Source organism: Neopsephotus bourkii, unplaced genomic scaffold (assembly GCF_033783945.1).
Source record: "Neopsephotus bourkii isolate Nb327-2 ecotype Australia unplaced genomic scaffold, CSIRO-AGI_Nbou_v1 NB_275, whole genome shotgun sequence".
Lineage (NCBI taxonomy): Eukaryota > Metazoa > Chordata > Aves > Psittaciformes > Psittacidae > Neopsephotus > Neopsephotus bourkii.
This window is the reverse complement of record NW_026900784.1, coordinates 372,552-383,899: the sequence shown is the minus strand read 5'-3', so window position 1 is coordinate 383,899 and position 11,348 is coordinate 372,552.

The following is an 11,348-nucleotide window of genomic DNA, read 5'->3' as shown; positions in this document are numbered from 1 at the left end:
CTGACTGAATAATGTATATAACTATTCTTTTTTTTTTTTTAATAAAGGTCTAGGATTATTCTTTTCCTTGTATTTTCAATTCAGAACTATTCAGAAGTTTCAACTTTGTCACACTGGCTTCCTGCAAAATATAGCGAGTACAAAACATCTTATTTAATGCAGCCCAAGCAAACACAAGTGTGTGGGAGACAGAAAGTGATACAGTCTCCTAAAATTCTGCTAAAATTTCAGTGGTGGTTATAGATACAGCTGTGTGGAAAACATCAAGAAAAACAAGTCAGACGTTATAAACAAAAACGATGTAATTAATGCCAGGGCAAATTTAGAACCTTTACACTAAAAACTTAATTACTTTACGCCCACAGATACGTGGCCAAATCTCAATGTAATATTCGTGCCTGTTCACCTTTCATACAGGCAACAAACATGGGCTGTCCTGGGAGCAGCAGGGCACAGCCCTTCAGAGATCATGGGCCCATAAACCTGAGCACACCCAGAAGGAAATGGTGGGAAGTTGGTCAGTGTGTTACCAGAAAAGTTGTTGTAATAGTCACCTGTGGTTCCATCATGGACAAGGAGCAGACAGCCTGGAGGGCAGCAGTTCTTTGGAGGCACGTTCACACATTTGCAACTCCAGGGTGCATTCCGTTCACCAAACTTCTGGTGCACGCAGTCATTCACTAAAATGAAATCAACCCTAAACCAAACCAACCTCTAAATTACCTAAATTTATAACTGAAGCTGGATTTGGACATGGTCCTCCTGACAGCTTAGCATACAGGCTCTGTATCCCCTAGGGCTTCTGCTCATCCTCCCACATGCATTCCTGCCTTGGTTTTGCCTCCAGGGTATTGCTTGCCCAGGTCTACTGGAGGGATAAGCCCTGCTTGGAAGGCTGATGCAGCAGCAGGGAGCACCATCAGCTGCCCTGACCCTGCAGGGACTCAGAACTCCTAGAGCAGCCAGTACCACTGGGAGAAATGAGTCTCAAGGACATAACCATAAACAGACTCCTGTCTTCTCCAAAGCAAGCTGCCCTGCCAGGGATGCTGCACCCATCTCTGTGAACAATGGAGATCTGAGCCAGCTGCAATGAATCAAGCCACTATCTGGGTGGGTTTGTTTTTTTTTTTTTTAAATGCAGTTGTCATATATCCAAAACCCCCAAGTCATTAGGAACATTACAGTATCAGTCAAATCAACTTTGTTTTTCATAGGGATGAAAGCCAGTGATACAATTCACAAACAGTGGGTGTTGGTGTGTGGTGGTATTGAGCAGAGGTTTTCAAGCTCTTTTTTCCATGTGAGCAAATTTTCATGCTTGGAGAGACATCCTGTGTAATTGCTGGTGAAGGGTCAGAAAAGCCTTATTTTTCCCAAGCTCCCAGAAAGAGGGAGCTAGCCAAAGGCTTGGGTTTCAGGTGGAGAGGCAGTGCTGCTCCTTTGGGCCATGGTACTGCTGTGGTTTTTGAGTCTCTGGAAGAAGGAGCTGCTTCACTTCCTGGTTTCTGCCCTCAATTCAAGACCGTCAAAATTCAGCCTTCCAAATCACTGATTATTCCTCCACTGTGACATAGAGGGCCCAAAGACTTTCCCACTGTGCTTTCCAAAGAGGATCAACAGTGTCTTCCCTGGAGTACTTTATCCCAGTTCTCCCTCCGAGGACAGCCATGATATCTGTCTCTAAATGATTAAGACTAGCATATAGTAGAGGTTTTACAGCACATCCTCTTTTTCCTCCTCATTAGACTCCCAGCTTCAGCTCTCAGCCTATGCTAAGGTCAAGGAACACCTTCTGAGAGGAGCAACATAAGACAAAATCTCTCATACATGTGACAGTCTCTATTGCTCAAGACTTCTGAGACGCGGGAGAATTTGACAGTGTGTGAACATGTTGCTCATGGGTCTGTTTTTGATACGTGGTTGTGAGGAACATAATAGTGGGGTATCTGTATGAGCTAAAAATTAATGAACTGAGAGCTTTATCTCTGCAGTTCTCTAAACTGGGGCAGTTAGGTAGCCTGGTGTTTTGTAATCTCGTTTTACTTAATTAAAGTATTCCTGTTGGCTGGGTGGAAAATGTGTTACCTTGGTATTAGCACATGATGAAAAGAGGCAGACATCATTAGTGTACACGACTCCTTCCTTAGACTCCATCAGAGCTAGGGCCTCTGTAGTTCCTCTGAAACAGAATTAACATATTTCTCATCAAAATGTTGTTGGTTTGTTTTGTTTTGTTTTGTTTTTCCTTATATTCAGCTGCATAGATTTCCCTTTTAAAAGTCTTAAACTGTTTGGTTATCTATAATGCGTCTAGACTTTTGCAAAGACTTTTCTGCTGTTATGTTAAGGAAGGCTTATTTTGGCACCTGCTGTTCCTATAATCCTGAGTTGTTAATGAATTGACCAACTTTTCATCATCCTTAGCATGAGAGATACTCATGATCTCAACTTTTACTTCTGAAGAGCAAGATTGAACTGAGGTCCTCTCATAAGTTTTCTTGGGTTTGTGCCCAAGAAAGGAGGAGGAGGAAGGAGGAGGGAGTGTATAAGAAGCATCTGGCAGTACATCTGCATTCAGTCCCTGCTGACATCCTGAGATCCATCTGCCTGGGCACACTCCTCCCTTTGTACAGAGCTTGACATATATGGTACCCCACTGCCAGACAACCTCAGCAAATACTTCTCTCTCCAAGGGAGGCGGAGTCACTTTCCAGTGTCTTCATCTTCTGTTATCTCATTGCTAACCTGATGGAAGAGTATGCAGTCTTTTTTCAAGATGCTTATGGATCTCTGGAAGGAATCTGCCAAAAACCCTTGTTCTCAGCAAGCTGGAAGGTCTGATCTAGGTGTAAAGATCAAAACCGGCCTCCTCCCCACCAATGACCCTGAAGTTTTAATCCTTTACAAAGGATCCAAAAACTAAGATGGTAACTGAGATAAACGTTGATGAGTGGATGTGATAGCTCTGTTCCTCAAGGCCTTTCAAGGAAGCATCAAGGAAGTACTGAAGGCCCCAAGGCCAGCTCTATAGTTAGCTGATCGGTTGAAAGTCAGTTATAATTTTTTTCTGCATCAATGCGTTATGCATTATTGTACACACCCTCTAGTAGACCCTTTCAAAGCAACTGAAAAACTCAATGCTTAAAAGGGGCACTTCAATCCTCTTGTTGAAGTTCTGGGGAATACAAGATAATTTCTCATTCTGAGTTGGCAGTGATGATCCCCACACTAGTGGTGGAATAGGGGGAACAACAGCTTTGTGAAAACTACTCTAGAGATCTGTATTGTAAGGAATCATGAATATATGACAGAGGAGTGAGGCCTACTTTTATCCTTTATAAATATGCAGTGCAATGAAAACTTACTTCCTGCATTTGTATTATTGTTTAAATTTAACATTTTATGCCTAAGCACAACTCCCTAATCCTGTGCTGCAGCAATGATTCTTGTTCCCAAATGTCCTTGTGCTCATGTATATTTTACATGAAGATGTGCAAAAAGAAGTAATCTTCTGTATGTAGGAATTCATTTAGTAAGAGACATCTCCTCTATGTATAAAAGCATAACATAGTGTAGCAGAATCACTTGTCCCTGTGAGTTTGAGGGTACAACAATCACAAGCAAAATAGATTGTCTCAGATGGGTGGCCTCTCCATCAGCCCAGAGCACTGACATAGTCCCGTCACAGCAGTGTGCATACAAGAGGTTGAATAATGTATGTGAAGAGTCTCTTAAGCATTTATTGTGTTCTTTTCAGTTGTCCTTTAGGCATTACCCACTCCATCATGATATCAACTTGAAAATTTCCTAATACAGAGGGCAAAACTCACTGACAAGGTAAAATTTCAAAACCATTGCTCTTTTTAGAGTCATAGATTTGATACTTTCTGTGGAGAATCTACCAAAGTTCAACATCAGAGTTGTCAGAAAAAGTCATACATGTTACAAGTAATTCCTATTTTGAGGCAACCCTTAAGCAAAGGGAGGTAATGATCATTCTGCGACAGATAACAAGTCATGTTTGACCAAACTCTATCACCCACAAAGGCACTTTTCTATTAATTAAAAACAACTGATGACTGGCTTATAAGAAAAAAATATTCAGACATATTCTCACGGACAACAAAATCTTTTTTATAACTTGTCTTATTTTAACCTTATTTTAAGCATTCATGTATAAGGGCAAAGACTATCAAATAGCATTTACAAGAACACAGCAGGTTTTAAAGGGCAGCTCTTCAAAACAAAAATATACATAGCACACTGCGAAAATTTCCCCTGCATATATTGCCTAATTCTAAATGAATTTGTGGTTTTGGTAATGATCTGAGGATGCTGCTACTCTTTTCTCTGTCCAGCACATCCTGTTATTACTGGAGCTGCAGAGACATCGTGGCACAAAAGTAAAGTACTGCTTGGGCAGAACAGCTTGAGAATGGGTACAATTAATGAACAGATAAACACAAATATGACGGTCTGCCTTTTAAGAAGGAACAGTCATGAGCTCATTAGAGCAGTGAGAACCCCCAGTAACCGTTTTTAAAACAGCTCTGCTTTAAGTAGACAACCATAGCACCTTAGCTCATCTTTTAAATGAGAAGCTGAAGGAATCCATTAAAAGAGAAGCAAGCAAAAACCTGACTTTCACTGTGCAGGCTGCTCTGAAAGTTCTTCAGGCAGGAAAGGCTAAATAAAGCTGACCTGAATTCAGAATGTGCTGTCTTTCCCAAACCAGATCAAGTCTTACTGTATTACACAGGAATAGCTTCTTGAGGCTTCTTCAAGCTTCAGCCAGGCAAGAGCAGGGGGGATGGCAAGTCACTCTCCAAACCTCTCCATGCAAAAGCATAAGATCTAAAGCTTTCCTACCAAAAGCAGTGGGCATGAGCATGGCATACTTTGACTGGAAAGCAGTCCCACAGACTCTATGGGAAACAACTATGAAGAAACAAGTTTCAAAAGCACAACAGAAGAATTTTTTTCTGGCACCTCCTTAAGAACCTAATAAATAAAAGTAAAAAGCCTGAACATGTCAGCTTCTATTTATTTGTGGTAACAAATCAGGCACCAGTGGTGGTAGGAGACTCACCCTGTAGGTTAAGCTCTGCCCTGTTCGTTTTTGTAGGCCATCCAAAGCAATCCAGGACTGCAATCCTATTCTAAACACCAGCAGCTCCCCACTGAGGACGGGTGATGCTCTAGGAGTGCAGACTCAGCAAAAAGGATTCCCTGCCGTTTTTCTCCCTGTCCCTCCACTCTGCTGACAGTATCACATAAGAAGAAAGTGTCTCTAAAGAAATGGGTAGTTTGCTAGTATCAGTACATTTACATTTAACTCATTAACAGGCACACAAAACTACTTTAGCTTGGCATAATGTGACTTTTTCTTTTTATACATGAAAGCAACAGCAATTAGCTTGACTTACTCTTTGTGTAAATCTCCCAAACCCTGTTTATTCCTTGCTTAAATAAATGAACCACTGATCCAATGAGAAGCTGCTTCATTTCAGACATCTTTATCTCCTCCTGGCCCTTTTTTTTTCCCCTGTGGAAAACAAGAAGTTGAGGCAGCTCTTATTTTATATTAGAAGTAACATTTTTCCCACCTTCTACTTCTTGAACAAGACAGTGAGACGTGAGGTGGTTGTCTCCTGGAAGAACCGTCCATTTTATTTTGATTTTCTTCCACTCTCATTCCCAGAAGAACTGTGATAAAAGAATGACATCAGTTTGTCACCAAGCTCCATACTCACCTCCTGTGGCTTCGCTCTTTAAAATTCCTACAATCTCTCTGCGAAATGGCAAACTCCCAAAGATCTATGTGCTGCTCAGCTTTTACAAGGTTCAGCAAAATGAAGCTCTTTGTAGCTCACATTTTTAACTGATCTGAGCAAACACCTTTTAGGAAGAATATGGGCAAGGCATGAACTGCACTGCAGGGCTGTCAGCTTTTACCTGCTTTTTCAGTGATTCAGAATAAACAGAATCAAGACTATTGTTTGACTAGTCATGTATTTATTTGTGGTTTTAGTATGCAAAACCAGCATAACAATTACAGAAGTTAGAAAAAAGGTTTCATAATTCCTTTTATTGTGTCCCTGGTATGATTTATAAACCTCTGCTGATTATAATAAATATAATTTATCCAATCTACATTTTTATTCATTGTAACCTACCAAAATACACACAACAAAGAGTCAAACCCTGTTGCTATTTGATTCCTAGCTTTGTGTTTGTGAGGAACTCCTCGAGGGACTCCAATTGAATCAATATAGATTCTTTTGTCAAAGGCTGTTCCTAAAATACTTCTCTTTGTGCCCTGAGGAGTCTGTTTCCCTCTCAAATGCTAGGGCAAATAGAATTGCCAATTGAACAATTGCGTAGGTGCCCTTCCAGTTCAGAGGAAGAACCTTAGGATTTTTCCCCTCACAGTACCACTATAAATCTGATCTGGGAATTTTTAGAGCCGACTATTGCCTGCATCATCCTCAGTCACATTTAGTAGATCTGCAGGTCTCTAATTCTCCTAGATACATGGTAGCATTCACACCCTGTATGGTTACCAGATACTGTGGAGAAATAGGCACCCTGATGTCCTTGTCCCGCAGAGCAGGGAATAAGAGTGAGGGACTTACAGGTTTTGTTTCCCCAGGCAGCCTTCTCCTGGTACAGTGTGATTATGCACATCATTCCCTGTTGATCTCAAGTCCATCCTAATGGAAAAGGGACTACCTGTGCTGTAGATTGTCCTGAAGCACATGCATAACAATCGCTTCTATTTAAACTTTTCACTGTATATTTGACCATTCTAAGCAGGCATTTGTATTTCCATTTCTAGTTCCTGTTTCTATTTCAAACATCTACTTCAAATCTTTAATTTCAATTTCCTTTACTACCTTAGGATTATTTGGTGGAGTCCATGTCCCATCAATAGAGGAAAGGCAGTATCCACAGGCGGGCCACAATCATTACTCTTTGGCTCCCCAACCACCATTCTAAATCTAGCAATTAGATCCCCTCCTGTCACATCTGCTCCCAGGCCATGAACTTGGCTTACTTCCCCACCAGCATTTGAAAAGGCAAGTGCTACAGGACCACACTCTAAATCCCCTCAGTCAGATTTTATGGGACCTCAAGATATTCCCTGAGCACCGGGTGAAATCCACTCATTAAACCCATTAAAGGCCGTTGTAAACCAAACATCACTCCATCCAGGACAATGCAGTCCCCAGTGGTTGGAGATAATACTCTGTGCATAAGTATTTATCTAACTGTTTAACTTTCTTTGTTCTTTCAGATCTTCACACTTAAGTACTTGACAGGCTGTGAGAGACTGATCTGAAATCCGACTCCACTGTCCATTGTTTCAAAGATTGGTATGAGAAGCTGAGATGGAATTCCACCTGTCTTTTGCCTCAGAGATGGGTGGGAGGAGTTGAGATAAGACTCCAATATCCATTGCCTGGGAGAACGGTGTGAGGAGCTGAACTGGGACTCCACCATCCATTACCTGAGGGATGACTGGGAAAGAGCTGAGGTAAGACTCTTCCCAAGCACATGGTCCATTATCACGAGGACTCCTGTGAGGAATTGCTGCCCATTATCCCAAGAACTGCTGCAGGCACATGCAGTTGATGAGCTGGCTGCAAGTCCAGAGAAACTGGTCTGTCAGGAACAAGTAATATGTGACATGAAGAACAGAGGCTCTCTCCCCAGTTCATAATAAAAGGGGAAAAATGTAATCACGAATTACGAAAAAGAGCCATTGCCATGAGGATGACTCCAGAAGGACACCTCCAGAAGGACTCTCTCCACCAATGACTACTATGGACCCTGAGGGACACACTCCATGAGACATTGCCATGCAGGCAACTCCCATCAGGACACCTCCAAGGGTACCTTAAAGGGAGCAACTCCAGAAGGACATCTCCATGAAGACACCCACCTCTGACGACTACTACAGACTCTTGGGGGACACTCTGCTTCAATACCGAAAGAACCCTGAAGGACTCCCACCATCTCTGACAATGGATCCCCTGGACACTGCTGGATCCATGGTGGTGACTTCTGTCTCTCTCTGCACTCCAAATTCCTGCTTCATTTTCTACCTTTTTTCCCAATCTGTCCTATCGCTATCCTCTTTATTACAATTTCTCTTATCAGTCTCTCACAGCCCCCCAGGACCCAACTGACAGAGAATCCAAACCCAGCTGAGCCATCAGACCCAAACTTCCCACATGCAGCCTAGAAGAGAGCAGGAGAAGGCCAAGAGCACTGTCACCAAGCACTGAGCGGAGATCCCGCTTGCAACATCCAGCCCAGACTCCCAACACACGGCCAGGACACCTCCGTGGGACCAGCGATGCTCCATTCCTGAGTGACGGCTCTGATGCTTGCCTGCCCACCAGCACAATAAAGGTGTCCCTTCATCTCTGGGAGATTACAGGCTCCTTTGTTGGCTTCCTCCTCCTCCTCTCCCGTTCTCAAGGGGCAGCATCAGGGCCTGGGCCCAGAGCATTGTCCTCTCCCTGGGGGTCAGCAGTACCATCCCCAGACCTCCCTCCTGCACTCACACAGCCGCCATGGCCCTTGCGGCCCGCCCCGCAAAGTCACGCACCAATGGCCCCAGAGACTTTGGACACGCTTCAACTCTGTTCCCTTCTGGACAAAGCTACAAGCAATTTCCTATCCTCATTGCCTAGGTTAGCAAGAATGGTGGCAAAGTGGCAAAGCTGCTGTTCTTTAAGAGTTCAGTTCAGTGTCACATCCATGCTTGTGAACCAGAAGTTTCTGTTGACCATGTTTCTATAGTCGACAAAGGGCACTGCCTGTTCGCCAGTTCTGGGGCCTGTTCCTCAGTTCTGGGGCACATTCCCCACCATAACTGCTGCTGTATCAAGTGAAGATTTCCGTCTGCCACAACAAGCCAAGAAATCAGCCTGGCAGAGTGGCTCTCGAGGCGGTCAGCGTGGGGCTGGGAGCGTGCACAGGGGGAGGCAGGAGCTCCTCAGCCATGCTGGGGCAGGGCCCCTCCTCTCCTCAGCAAGCAGGGCCCAGGTGTCTCCAATGCCCCTTGCTCTTCAAGGCCTCCACCAGCCCTGCCCAGCAGCCAGCCAGGCAGGAACAAAGCAGCCCTTGGACATGTCCCTGGTCCCTCAGAGGTGCTCATTCCCAGTGACAATGCTCTCTCCCCTCCACCATGCCAGCCACATGCAGACCCAGACACTTGCAGGCCCAAACTGGAGAACAAAGGGACCTGTGCCATTGCTTTACCTGGTGAGTTCCTCTGGGGCTGGCTGCAGCTTTCTGACAGGCAGGCCCTGCTGCACACTCCTCATCAGCTCAGCTCTTCTCTGTAGTGTTTTGTCAGTGGGAATTCCCAGCAACAGAGTAGAGTGGAGGTTCAGCTTCAGGATATTAGTCATGTGATCACTGAAAAGTACTGATGCAGAATGAGGCTTTTACTTGAACTATCCTCCACAACCACCAGTTAGCTTGATTTGTCCCAGTATTTATAGTTCATCATTACAACTGCCAAAACTGGCAACCACCAGGATTGTTGTCTCAATTAAGGACAGTAAACAGATTGTCCCATTTTTTTTTGTAATGAAAAAATCTAAAATGTAATACTTCACAGTTTAACATGTTTATTCATTTAAACAAGCTAAGAAATAGTGGTGTGACATCTGCTTGAGAGACACTGGTACCTAACATTTTGGCTGTATCTCCACCAATTTGGTTGTGATTAAGGGGGAATAAAAGGAAGAGTAGGGGATTTTGTCAACTAAATGCACTGATGAACAACAACAACAACAAAAATATTCCACTTTGGAAAAGTGTAGAAATACATTTACAAAAGAATGCATAGTAGCAAAATAAGAGGATAAGGGAAAAAGTGTTGTGAAATATCTCCATCAGCTCTTTCAGGGAAAAATACAGTAAGCATAAGATCACAGACAATCTTTCCCAGTTTATTCATCTCATGGCTTCATTTCCCAAAGTGCAGGCACAACCCCTACAAAATCTTTTAAGAAGCAGCTCCAACATCACATTTCTGCTATCTTATTGATATGCCATATTGTTATTTTCTTAGTCACAAGCACCAGTAATTATTATGCTACTGTAAGTAAAACTTGAAATGCAATCAAGATCTGTAATATCCCACTTGTTGGCACTCTTAACTTACCTAGTCTGCATTTCAAGTACAGTCTTTTACTGAGAATTATCCTAAATGCATCTGACCTTCACCAGCTGGCTCAGTTGTAACTCATAGGCACAATCCTGTATCAGAGTAAAATGAATCATCATTCTACCAGGAGCTGCTAGCAACATTTTCCTCCCTGAACGGGCAACATCCAAAACTTGTCCCCAAGTCAGCAGATATGCCTCTTCCATGGTAATAATTTTCATGGAAACTGGATGAGCAGTTTATGTAGTGTTTTCACTGAGCCTTCATTTAGTAGGGTTGCTTAAGAACTGTTAACAAACACAACTTTTAGGTCAATTGCTCTAAGATGACACCTTAGCAAGCAGATGAGTTTGCTCAAGTTGCGGATGTTCACAATTACATGTTGCGGCATAATCTCGCCATCTACATGTTGTCCTCGCTACAGCTGGTCTGATGCATGGAAAGGGCCATGACAGACCCTGAATCCCATGATGTCTATATGATATGCAACAGTGAACTTTAAATAAAGCATTATTCAAGAAAAGTTTAAATATATCTCTAGGGTCTATTAGGGAAATGCTTAACATGCCTCCTAAGCTTCCAGTAAAATACATTTATGGACTTTAGGAAGCAGAGTAAGACTTTCTTGGCAATGTTCATCAGCAGTACTACTAAAACTACTATACTGAGGCGTCTGTCCTAAGATGGCCTACGTGCTGATTCAGTTCTTGTAGGATCAAAGAGAAGGAAAACTACTGAGTAAAATCACTGCTGGAAGACTATCACGCCAAAGACTTTTGCAGATGGGACATGCTCAGACCCACGGCATGAGGATCCAGTATAGACATCTCCTCCACATCCTCTGCAGGAAAGAAATACAGTTTACTCCACCAGCAGAGGGTAACAACAATAATGATATCTACCCTTTCCCCACAGGTGAATCTCCTTGAAAAAAATTGTCCTGTTAAGCCAGGTTTGCTGCATAAATGGTTTGTTCAGCAATCTTTCTTTGAAACAAGCATATAAAAGTATTATTTTTACAATCAAATAAATATCTGAAGTTGATGGAGCTACACAGAACAACTTGTCTGGAGAAAGAGATCTGATTTATTGGGTAGGATGCCAAGGGAAGCCCTCTTTATTGTCTTTTAAGTATTCAGAGGCTACACTTTGTTTT